Raw genomic sequence first — 13,197 nt, 5'->3', positions numbered from 1 at the left:
ACTCTCCCTAAATGCCTGGTTTGGTGTGTGTCTCTCTAAATCTGAATGAGCTACTAAAGCTCCTATCCTTCATGAATATAGCATCAGAGTGACAGACTGTTACAAAAATGGACGTCATCTCCCTCAGCTCGAAGTAGCCACAGAAACTGCTCCCCCAGGTGGCTGGCTGCAGTACAGATCAAAAACTTGGTCAAACTTTAAAAAAAATACACCTGGTAGTAATGTTTCTCACATCCATGTGCTGGGGTGATATGAAGATATTACTGGGTTGCGGTGTGTTCAAGTCCTCTCATTAGTGGTTAACAACAGGGTTTTCAGTCACGTTTAATGATGATCGACAGCTGCAGTTCTTGTGTAGTTTTATTCAGGGATTGTAAAATATGTTGGGAGGTAGAGCCAAAAAGAGATTAGACTCTCGAAAGAAAAAAAATATTATTATTTTTGTCACCTGGCTCCACTCAGGTCCTCTCAGAGTCCCTCAGGGTCTCTACTGAGCAGACTGTGGCTGCACAAAGGGGGCGCCTCTGACAGGAAACCGTCCGTTCTATATACCGTCAATAGTCAGAATATACCATCAGAGATCAGCCCTATGTAGATTTAAACATGTGTAATGGTCTGTATCATGTGTGAGTCAACTTCACAACAAAGTGATGGTTCATTTCGTTTAGATGAAATGTAAAAAAGCATCCAGCAAAGTGTAAACATGAGATCTTCTCTAGGAATGTCCAGACCGATACACTGATTGGTATCTGCGCCCAATACAGCTGTTTTTGGAGGATCAGATAGCATCAGGCTTTGATACGTGATCAGGACCGATCAAGTTTTCACATGTTTTCAGCACTATGGCGGCAGTAAATCAAACCATGTTGCAAACATGTCCGCTGTGTGGGACTACTTCTCTGTGGAAAGCAATGATAGTAAAACCTTTAGTACAACAAACAGGATTCATCATTTACAACAGAATCACCCAACAGAGGACGGGGTTTATCAGAGAAAGGGATCAGATCGGAACATGAAAAATTGGATTGGATCCGGAGTCAAAAAATCTGTATCGGGACATTCCTCATCTCCACATCTACTTGAGAAAATCTGTGGCAGGCTTTTAAAAAGAGGAGGTAAGGAGAGGATGGGGACACCAGGTGAGGAAGCTTAATTTATTATCATTTCTCAGCTTGTGGCATCACATGTTGAGCAGATTCTGAACAGACTGTCAGACTGAACACAAACAAAGGGCTAGGTTGGCTAACTTCATTCCAGACACTAAGACCGTGAGCAACAATGCTGAGAAAATGGATGTTTTTGCCTGTTTGTTTTGACATTTTTGCATGTCACCTTTAAGTGAGCATGTAATCAGCTGACTAAAAACAGACCGCCATCTTTCTTCTGTGGCGTAGAACAGACAGAGGAGTAGTCAGGAAAGCGATTGGAATGGAAAAACGTGGTGGTGCAGAGTTGAGTTTTGATGTTTTTGATGATAAGAACTAAAAACTGGGGATTAGACTTCCCATGCAAAGGTCACCGTGTCCTTAATATTAGGAGGGATAAACAGGAGAGTGTTTCAGTCAAGAATCAGCTGCTAGATCATCTCTACATGTTCACATTTCTACACACTGCACCTTAAACACAGCTCCATAAGAAGGTTGTGGATCTGTTCTGCCGTAGTTTCTGACATAAAAACAAAGTTTCTCTTTTGTGGCTTCAGGGTTCACCTGCTGCCCCCTGTCATTGCTAAAAACCAGCTCATGCAGATTCGAATAACTGCCAAAAAGAAGCTTTCAGGGTTCTGTGAGTCTCTGGCATTGACTCATTTCATCCCTCCTGGACAGAAATGAGTAAACTGATACTATCTTACAGAGGAGACTCATGGGATCAGATTCCTCTAACTTGGACAAAATTTTTAATGTTCACTTTTTAAACGGTGAAAGGAAAATGTGGGTTATCCATCGTCTGAGAGCTCAGGTGTGAAATCTTTGTATATCTTAACATTCATAAATCGTTTTTTGCCTGATTCCACACTTGGAGTGAACATAAACGGTTACCAACGAGGGCGCTGATGACCTGTTCCAGTGTGGATGGGTCTTAATGTGCTCATTTAGTATTTTCTGAAGTGTTTGAATACAAAGTCTCCAGAAATCAGCACACTCCGGTGGCAGCTGTTAGCGATAATAATGACTCTGTTTGTCTGCCTTATAGTCTCCAAACCACTCCAGGTTTTCAAACCATCATGGGATCAGACTGGCTCATATTATGAGGTTTTGGAGTTTTCGTACGCAGGATGTGGAACCAGGAAAGGCAGCACTGTTTCAATAAAATTACATTGCCTTATATTAACCGCATATAGCATCTGCATTTTCCTAACGCTGCGTTTCTTAAGCTAGTCAAGCACAAAGACTGAGTAATAATTTGTTTTGTATTTATGAACCTGCAAAAACCCACATGTGGGAGTGACTGGATATCACTTTGAGGAATGTAAACGTCCTGTAGACTGAAATGTCTACACTCATCCGTGTGTCACATCCTGCACCCTGCTGTACATACATCAGGCCTCCCTAAAGTTCAGCCCTCTGACTGATGGAATGTAGAAGTTTTACTGATGTTTAAGGTCAAACTGTACCCGCTCTGTGTTTCTGTCCTGTTATTACCATGCATTTTTCAATGTCAGTCTGGTTCTGAGAGGATCAGGACCAGCGGACTGTGTGGGAAACCGTCTGTCCGAGTGCAGCCTTTAAAGATATTTTAGCATATAAGACGTGACTTCTTTCTGGGACTTGCTTTTCTTGAGCAGAAACTGCACATTTTTTCGTTTGGTATCAGATCTGACTCCTGTTACAGCTGTGTGTGTTGGTAGGGTTAGTGTTTGTATCAGTGATAGATGACGTACTGCTGCAGCGCTGCAGAGCCAGAGATCTCTAATAACCTGATGTCACGTGTGAAGAGCGTCACCTGCGCGTCTTCATGAGATGTCTTTCTCCTGCCGTCTGACTCCATGTGGTATTGAGAGCATCAGTAAACACAAGTTGTGACATGCTAACATCCAATATAATGTATGTCAAAGCACATTTCACAACGTGTGTATGCATGCGTGTATACGTGATTTGTCTGTCTCTGATATTTTTTGTTTAAACTTACTGCAAATAAACTTGAGATGAACTGAGTGGAGCTCATATCTTTATTGATCCCTTAGGTGTATTTGAATCTTCACACATTAAGAAGTTGGCCTTTGTGGTCATCAAACAGCTGCACAGACCGACCCACACAAACAAAAGAACTACCTGGCATGATTAACTCTGCCTTCGGGACGCTGTGAGACATCTGCTCACAGAGCTGAAGAGCAGCAGGCCTGTGGTTCTGACACGCAGACTTGACAGGTACAGGTGAGGGCGGGCAGGTCTGTAATAAAGCTCATTTCAAATGGAGCAGACCGCAGAGAGCCCGCCGTGCTCAGAGTAAAACATTCACCACAACAAACTCAGAGAGCAGAACCAAAGAATCCACTGCTCTGTGAATAAGCTGAAACGAAATAATCAATGTGGCTGAAATGTGGATGAAAAGCTTTAAGTCAAATTGTTAACTACTGTGTGCTACTTCTAATTATTATCAATTGATTCTTATACTTCTATTCCTAAGTGCTACTTTGTATGTTCCTGATCTGGTCCACCAGGACCAGATTGATTTATGGCACGTTGGTCTCTATGACAACACCATGCTGAAGTTTGACAAAGCTTAGTAGTGAGAGATCTGTGTTTTTTCTGCTTTATAAGGATTTCTGTGATGACATACATATGATCTGCTACTAAACTGCTGTACAAACTAACAGCTAGCTTGTTGTCACGTTAGCCTACGGATGCATTGTAGCACTGGGCTGCTAGTAGCGCTACATATGTTGTGCAAACTTACGATTGCTTGTTGTAGCATTTCTGCCCTCAGTACAAGTCATTTAGTTCCTTCATTGCCCCACAATAGCGGTCTCAATATCCTCATTTTAGGCCATTCTGAAGATCTCATTGAAACGCTCCGTTTCCAGAATGACCTCCAGTAACCTTGCAACGTCACAGCCCTTTGTGCTCTGATTGGTCAGTTCTATCAGAGGGGCGGAGGGGGTAGAGCCAGGGGGCGGTTTTTGCAGCATGGCAGTATTTACAAAATCGCCACATTGAATGGAGCAGACCGAGCGAGTTTGCTGTTTGCCAAAACTTCACCGTAAGGCATCGATAGCACTAATAAAATGGCAGAGTGTAGGATACGTCCTTTTGTATTGGACCCTGAGTCAGACCCGGATGGTTCTGCAGCTCAGGAGGAAGAAAATCCACCTGGACACAGATCATCTCAGGACGCTTCAGTGTGGTGAGTCAAAGCGGTACTGTAACATGTATAGTTTAACCTATAACATATATACTTAGAAATAAAGGCAGACTTCACCAATAAACTATTTCTATAACAGGGCTCCATCCTGCTCCTTCACTTTTCTCTGTCTGTTTTATCCATCATGCTGAAAGTGTAGTCTAAAGATCGCCTCTACCATCAGTTCCTCACTATGTTATTACCGCAGCATTATTGTGGTCCAGGTTCACAGTGCATGTCAGAACAAGCATGCAAATATCACAGTCTCACAAGTATTATGACCTCTGCTAAAACTACAGTGTTTTAACTGCTAATTCACCATGTAAAGCCAAGCTGCTCAGCAGAGCAGAGTCCCTGCATCCAGCATCTGAGGGGGGATAATCGACTTTTGGTGGGTGTATCCCTCGGTGGCGGTTGTGTGATGAACTGACATCACAGAGGAGGAGCTGCTTCATCAGATTACTCCAGTAAAAAGAAAGGATCCTTGTGTCGTTGGTCGAAATCTCGCGGCCAAATGGCAATGACCTATTTTCAGAGGCATCAAATCTCGTTCTAGGATATCAGAAAAAGTACAATATCTCATTTTTTGAAAATTCAGGGGGTGAAAGGTCTTGTTTTCAAATTTATTATATTATATGTAAGTATTAAATCAGGGATCAGCATGATATGTCCCCTTTAACTGATAAATACATTACTTTGTCGCGTGTCCAGTAAAAAATTGTCTTGAACAAAGAAAATTTGTTCCAGAACAAAGACACGCCTGGTTAAAAGTCACATCTTTACATCAGTGTGTGTGAGGGTGTATCCACACCTGGATTGTTTGGGGCAGTTGTTCCAAAACAGCGGGCAGCCCCCCCGAAAGTCTGGTTTGTTTGGGCATATTTGAACACAGCAATCGCGCTCGGATGCAGGACAAAACAATCGGGTCAAGATTGCCAAGAATAGGTGGTCTTGGCTCGCTTCCATTCCAGCCCTGTAGTGGTTCCTGTGTGGTAAGAACACAAACGCCCCAGCAACCGGCACAAGTGACTCCTAACTGTGGCTCACACTGCAGTGATGGGGGCAGTAATAAGCCCAGTTGACAACTGCACAGTCAAAACGGTAGAAGAAGAATGAGTAGAAGAATGAACAACAGCAGAAGAAGAAGTAGAGAAGCCTGAAGAACAGAAAAAATGAGTCCTAGGCTCACGTGGAACAGCGAGGAAATACAATGCCTCTACAATAAAAAAAAAACACACGTTGTTCATATAGTGCACACAAAGGTGTTGCTCCCTGAAATATTCTGGTCAAAGCGTCCCATCATAAGTTTATCAGATCCTCATCATGATTAAGTCCCAAGTATTAATGTTTCATTCCGCTTCAGTCATTCTCTCTTCATTATGCCTCAATCCACAATGCCATTAAGCTCATCAAAGAAGCAGGTAGAGGAGCGTGGTTATCAAAGGCTGACATCACAGTTGGGTTTAAAGTCATACCTCTACACTCTTCACAATGGCTCCTGTTCAGTGTTAAATGAAGAAAGAAATTGTTTTTTGCAATTAGGCTCACCTTTAGATGTCGCAGCAGTCCAAAAATTTTGACACATTGTCTGAGCTCTTTGCTGGATTCTCTTAGATAACTGCAGCTGCCGTTTGTGCTTCACCCGTTAGATGATTTTCGCTCAGAGATTTTCTACATGCCAAGCTAGATCATGCAATCACCATGCTCATAGATACTTTTAAAAACCTGGGAGTCCCCTTATCAGAGGAGAAAGCTTCAGGTCCACTTCAAGTTATTGAATTTCTAAGTATCAATTTAGACTGTGTTCCTCAGGATAGCTTCCCTGGCTCTCGATAATTTGAAATCACATCAGAGGAAGGATCAAGTTTCAAAATACATTTCAAAAAGAGATCTTCTCTCCCTGCAAGGTCATCAATTTTGTCATCCGTGTGATTCCTCAAGGCTGTTCATTTATATCCAGGCTCCAAAATCAGTTGAAAGCGACACGATACAGTGACTCTGGATGAAAGTTGCAGATCAGAGCTCCGGTTCTGGTCTCTGCTGCTCTAGAAATGGAATGGCATGTTGTTTATCTCTAACAATTATACAGAATCGTCTTTTGCCATTAGTTTAGTCACCGACGCAGCTCCTTACTTGGGTTTTGGGGGGGTTCTTTGATAAGCAGTTGTCCGGTGATGCATGGCCAAAAGAATTGTCATCTCTGCCAGCTAGTGCTTTTTCTCCTCCTAGGGGCAGACCAGCTGTCTTTGCTCCTAAGTGCGCACCAACTGCCTGTGCTGCAGGGAGTGAACCAGCTGTCTATACTCCAGGGTGCGGACCAGGGGTCTGACCTGCTGTCTGTGCTTCAGGGTGAGGACCGGCTGTCTGCTCCAAGGGGCGACTAAAAGTCTGTGCACCCGGGGGCACACTAGTCGTCTGTACTTCTGTGGGCGCACTGGCTGTTTGTTTTCCAGGGTGCGGGTTGGCAGTCTGTGCTTTTCGGAACGGACCAACTGTCTCCCAAAACAGAACCATCCCGCTAAATAAAACCGTGCAAGTTAATGAAGATTATTTTGTCAAAGTGGTCCTGACTGAACTGTCTGTGTTCCCAGGGGTGTGACCAACTTTGTGTGCCTCTTGTTTGACCAGCTTTCTGTGCTTCAGGTTGCAGATCAGCTATCTGTTCCCTGGAGGGCTGACCAGCTGTCTATGCCAGTCTTCACCTCGGAGCATGGACAGCAGATCTACTACTAAGAGCACAGACAGCTGGTCCGCCCCCAGTGGACTGGCTTCCTTTGGCTGTCTGTGCTCCATGTTTTGTCTGTGTCCAAAGGTGTGGACCTGGAGTCCGTGCTCCAGGTTGTGGATTGGCTGTATGTGCTCTGTGGGGTTTAACCAGCTGTCTGTGCTTCATGGTGTGCACTGACTTTCCAAATATCCAGGGAGCTAACTAGCTTTATGTGCTTCTATGGGCAGACCAGCTGTATGTGCTTCAAGGGGCAAACTTGCTGTCTGTACTTCAGGGTGCTGACTGGCTGTCTGTACTTCAGGGTGCTGACTAGATGTCTGCGCTCCAGGGTGCGGACCATATGTCAGTGCTCCACTGTGCAGATCGTGCACAAGGTCTGTGTCTCAGGTCTGACGAGCTGTCTTTGCTCCAGGGTGCAGAGCAGCTATCTGTGTCCCATCGGGTGGACCAGCTACCTGTGCTCTGGAAGGCAGACAAGCTGTCTTTTCTTCTGGTGGCAGACTGACTGTCTCTGCTTCCAGGAGGTGACTGGCTGTCTATCCTTCATGGGGCGAACCAGCTGTCTATGTTCCAGGATGTGGACTGGCCGTTTATGCTCAATGGGGCGGGTTGGCTGTCTGTGCCTCTGGGGGCTGACCAGATGACTGTGCTCGGGGGTGTGCACCAGCTTTTTGTTCTCAAGGGTGCAGACCAGCTGTCTGTGTTCCTAGGAGTGTTTCAGCTGTCTGTACTCCAGGGTGCAGTTCAGCCATCTGCATATACAACTGGCCAGCTGTATATGCTTCAAGAAGAAGACTGTCTGTGTTCCCAGAGGCAGATTGGCTTTCTGTGCTTCATGGGGTGGACCAGCTCTCTGTGCTCCAGCGTGCTGCTAGGCTGTCTGTGCTCAGTGGGGCAGATTGGCTCTATTTGCTCCTGGGTGCAGACTGGCTATGGCTGCTCCTCATAGTAGACTTTCTATCTGGGCCAACCAGCAGTCTGTGCCTGGGTGTCTGATAAGCTGTCTGTACTCCAGGGTGTAGATCAGCTATCTGTGCCCCGGGGGCCAACCAGCTGTCTGTTCTCCAGGGGGAAGAATTACTGTCTGTGCTCCCAGGGGCAGACTCTGTCTGTGCTCTATGGGGAACAGCCTGTTTTTGCTCCAATGGGCAGGCCAGCTCTCTTTGTTCCAGGAGGTGCTTGAAAGTCAGTGCTTCCAGGGGCAAATTCTATGTCTGTGTCTCAAAGGCTTGACCAAATGTCTCTGCAGCAGGCTGCAGACTGACTATGGTTGCTCCCAGGGGTAGACTTTATTGCTGTCTGTGTTCCTTGCGGTGTTCCAGGTTTCTTTGATCCAGGGTAGGTACCAGCTGTTTGTGCCTGGAATCTTGCAAGCTGACTGTGCTCCAGGGTGCAAATCAGCTATTTGTGCACAAGGGGACGGGCCAGCTGTCTATGCTTCAGGGGGAAGCACCGACTGTGCTCCCAGAGGAAGATTGGCTGTGTGTACTTCAGTGGGTAGACTGGCTGTCTGTTCTTAAGGTCTTAATCTGGCTGTCTGTGCTCAGTGGGGCAGATTGGCTGTCTGTGCTCCAGGGTGCGGACAGGCTGTCTTTGCTCCAGGGTGCCTGGCTATGGGTGCTCCAAGGGGCTGACTTTCTGTCTGTACTCAATGGGCAAACCAGCTGTCTGTTGTCGAGGGGCGGGCTGGCTGTATTTGGTCCAGGAGGTGACTGAAAGTCTGTGCTCCTTTTGGGGACATGCTGTCTGTGCTCCAGAATGCAGGTAAGCTGTCTTTGGATGAGGGGAATCACCAGTTGTCTTTTCGCCATGGTGCTGTTTGGCTGTCTGTGCTCCATGGTTGGAGCTACATTCTCTGCTCCCAGGGGTGGATTGGCAGTCTGTGCCCCAGGGGGCAGACCAGTTGAATGTGTTCCAGGGTGCAGGCTGGCTGTTGTGGCACACCAGTGGGGTTACTTGCAGTCTGTTCTTAGGGATGAAACAGCTGTTTTTGCTCTAGGGTGCAAACTGGCTAGAGGTGCTTCTAGGGGCAGACCAGCTGTCTCTGCTCCAGGGTGTCTGGCTATGGGTGCCCCTAGAAGCAGACTCTCTGTCTGTACTCTATAGGCAGACCAACTTTTCTTTTTTATGAGGGGACCGGCTGGCTGTCTTTGTTCCAGAGGCTGACTGAAAGTCTGTGCTCCGTGGGGGGCACAAAAGCTGTCTCTGCTCAATGGGGTTGATTCGGCTCTCTTTTCCCCAGGGTGCAAACTGACAGTCTGTGCTCCCTTGGTGAAGCACGCTGTCTTGCCCCAGGATGCAGATGAGCTGTCTTTGAATAAGGGTACTGACCAGTTGTCTTTTCTCCATGGTGCTGTTTAGCTGTCTGTGCTCCAGGGGGCGGGACTGCATTCTCTGCTCCCAGGGGTCGATTGGCACTATGTGACTCAAGGGGTGGACCAGTTAGATGTGCTCCAGGGTGCCGACAGGCTGTCTTTGCTCCAGGGTGCCCGGCTATGGGTGCTCCTAGGGGCAGACTTTCTGTCTGTACTCAATGGGCAGACCAGCTGTCAGTTCTTGAGGGGGCAGGCCGGCTGTCTTTGTTCCAGGAGGTGCCTGAAAGTCTGTGCTCCCGGGGGGCAAACTGACTATTAGTGCTTCCAGGGGTAGAGTGGCTGTCTGGTTTATATAAGGCAAACCAGTTGTCTCTTCTCCAGGGTGTTGTTCAGTTGTCCGTTCTCTCATGTGGGGGTGTGGATGTCTTTGTTCTAGGGTGCAGACCTGCTATGGGTGCTCCTTGGGGCAGGCCAGCTGTCTTTGCTCCAGTGGGCTGACAGGTTGTCTCTACTCCTGGGGGCCCGGCCATGGGTGCTCCTTGGGGCAGACTTTCTGTCTGCACTTAATGGGCAGACCAGATGTCTGTTCTCAAAGGGGGCAGGCTGGCTGTCTTTGTTCCAGGAGGTGACTGCAGTCTGTGCTCAGTGGGGCCGATTGGCTTTCTTTTCCCCAGGATGCAAACTGACAGTCTGTGCTCCCTGGGGGGGACAAGTTGTCTGTGCTCCAGGATGCAGATTAGCTGTCTTTGCATGAGGGAATTGACCAGTTTTTTTTTATCCCCATGGTGCTGTTTGGCTGTCTGTGCACCACGGTTGAAGCTGCATTGTTTGCTCCTAGGGATGGATTGGCAGTCTGTGCTGGAGGGAGATGGACCGGCTGTCTTAATTCTAGGGCAAGGATTGGCTGTCGGTGCTGGACGGGGCAGACTGGCTGGATTTGCTCCTGGGTGCGAACTGGCTGTCTATGCTCCAGAATGCAGGCCACCTATGGTGTCCAAGGGCAGAACATCTGTCTCTGCTCTATCGGCAGACTAGCTGTCTTTGCTCTAGGACAGGGATGTCAAACTGGTGCCATGGAGGGCCAAGAGGCTGCAGGTTTTCTTTCCAACCAAGAACTCCACCAGCTGATTTCACTGACTAGTCCCTGCTCTCTGTTTGAAGGTTAGGTAATCAGTGGAATCAGCTGGTGGAGTTCTTGGTTGGAAAGAAAACCTGCAGCCTCTTGGCCCTCCATGGCACCAGTTTGACATCCCTGCTCTAGGAGGTGACTGAAAGTCTATGCTCACTGGGGGGACACGAGCTGTATGTTCTTTGGGGTGCACACAAGCTGTCTGTGCTCCAGGGGGCAGACCGTCTGTCTTTGCTCAAGGAGGTACTGAAATTCAGTGCTCCTTGGGGGCACACTGTGTGTCTGCACTTCAGGGTACGGACCAGCTCTCTGTGCTCCAGGGTGCATTTGGAAACTCTATGCTCCAGGATGCAGATCAGCTATCTGTCCCTCGGGGGGCAGACCAGCTGTCTATTCTTCAGGGGGAAAGACTTGGAGCGCGGTCACACTGGCCATACAAATCGTACCGTGCCTAAGCATGATTGCCCCCCTGCAGCGCTGTTCCCCAGCTGGAGAGTATGGCCAGTGGTCACACTACCCCAATATGAACCAGACTTTAGCGAGTATCACACACGCGCACTGCCTTCGTCATCGTAGTGTCTGTTTACATGAAGCACTATCTCATCAGAGTCAGCACAATGAGACACAGAGAGCACTGCTACAACCTTAGAGACTTTTGGACTTATATTAAGTCATTTTCGCCCGACACAGCCCTCTAACACCCTGCTTTGTTTAAACTGATTGTCGAGGGATGCGCTCGCAGTGATTATACGTAATGGATCTCACGCGCTGTCCGTGTGCTTGTGCTCGTGCATGAAGTAAACCGTGCTGAAGCCCACCTCTTCGAAGTGTGCCCAAGCACGGAAGGGAATCGTGCTTAAGCACAGCACAGTTGCGGTCATACTGGCCATTCCAAACGTGCTTTACGGCTGAAGCGTGCTTATGCACGGCACGATTGGCCAGTGTGACCGCGTCCTTACTGTCTGTGCTCCCAGGGGAGGACCTTCTGTGGGTTCCCTATGGCTTTGCTACAGGGGGCAGGCCAGCTGTCTTTGCTTAAGGAGGGGACTGAAAGTCTTTGCCCTAAGAGGCACACTAGCTGTCTATACTTCAGGGGTGAGCCAGATGTCTGCGCTCGAGGGTGTGGAAAGGCTGTCTCTGTCCCAGAGCGTAGACTGGCTATGGTAAAAATGCAGGATAGTGTATGGTTAGCAGGCAGCTACTATAGAAATCTGAAAGGGTGTAACAAGTCCCTGACCTGAAGCTGAGGGTAAGGGTCCTATGTCCTACCAAAGACTGTATAGAGAGTGGACAGCATGGCTCCGTCATTTATCATTGTACCGTTTTGAAGCCAAAATACCGCCGTCTAAGGTGCCACCATAGTAGCAGTTTGGAGCCAGATTCTGCGCAGTAGAGATGATGAGGGATTCAGAGTGAATCTGAGTGGGGCTGGGTGACAAAAATAATATATATTTTTTTCTTTCGAGAGTCTAATCACTTCCTGACTCTACCTCCTGAAATATCTTACGATCCCCGGAAAAAAATACATGAGGACGGCAGCTGTCAATCATTGTTAAATGCTATGTAAAGCCTTGTTTTTAACTTCTTATAACTAATGAAAACAAAACTTTTCAGAAAAAAGGGGACTTGGATCCAAGACAGCCAAATTATATCTTCAAATCACCACAACAGTCAGACATGAAAAACATTTCTACCAGGTGTATTAATTTTTTAAAGTTTGACCACAGCCCATCTGGAATGACTAAAAAGCCTTATTTTTAAACCTATACTGCAGCCAGCCACCAGGGGGAGCAGTTTTTGTGGAGACATCACTTCGAGCAAGCAGATGTCCATTTTTTTTGTACAGTCGATGGCCCAATCCCAAACCGCCCCCTACACACTCCCCCTACCCACTACCCCTCCGTTTACGCGTCCCTGCGGAGGGTCTGCCATATTAAGGGCTGTCCCATTCCACAGAGTGCGGAGGGGGAGTGGACTGTTCAGCCCTTAAATAGCGAGCCTGCATCGATGCAGGCTTCCATTGACTTTGGCAGGAAGTGCAATGCCAAAATGGAGGCGGAAACAACATATAAATGTAAGTGCCGCATTTGTCTATATGTTCCACACCTTTGTCACACTGATAGAAAATCACGAAAGCGTGGCTTGAAAACCTAAAAAAAAATTACAATGAAATAAACATATGTTACTTCATGCTGATGTTTGATTTGGTTATGCTGACTTTTGATTTGATTGTGTAGCCCTGGCACCTCAACATGTGAACACAATCGGCCACATTTATTTATTTGTTTGTTTTGAAATGTCAGATGGTAACAAGATTGAGACACATGTGGAATCACTTAAGATTATTTTAAATACGATGTAGCTTGTGTCATTGTAATGGATTTTAATTTAATGATTTTACAGGGAAAATTGAAAAAACGAGACAGCTTGTGCGGCTCAGAGTTGTCAATGATGCCCGTTTTACAAAAAAAAGAAACGCTGCAAAAGAGGCATGGGAGTAAGTACCTGCACAATCTCAGTGAAATTCATTTGTTTCTTGTTTCAGTCCAACTGTTTTTTGTAATCACACATTTCCCCTTCTCTTTCATTGTGCCTTAGATTTTTGATCAAGGAGATGGGGCTTGAGGGGAAGGTTACTCCTAAACAGGCCTCCAAAAAGTGGGAGAACTTAGAAAAAAATATAT

Source organism: Halichoeres trimaculatus, unplaced genomic scaffold (genome assembly GCF_033239565.1).
Source record: "Halichoeres trimaculatus isolate MK-OKI-2021-1 unplaced genomic scaffold, fHalTri1.1 fHalTri1_scaffold_3, whole genome shotgun sequence".
NCBI classification, from domain to species: domain Eukaryota; kingdom Metazoa; phylum Chordata; class Actinopteri; order Labriformes; family Labridae; genus Halichoeres; species Halichoeres trimaculatus.
The sequence above is the reverse complement of the archived record's forward strand: the minus strand, read 5'-3'. Positions refer to the sequence as shown.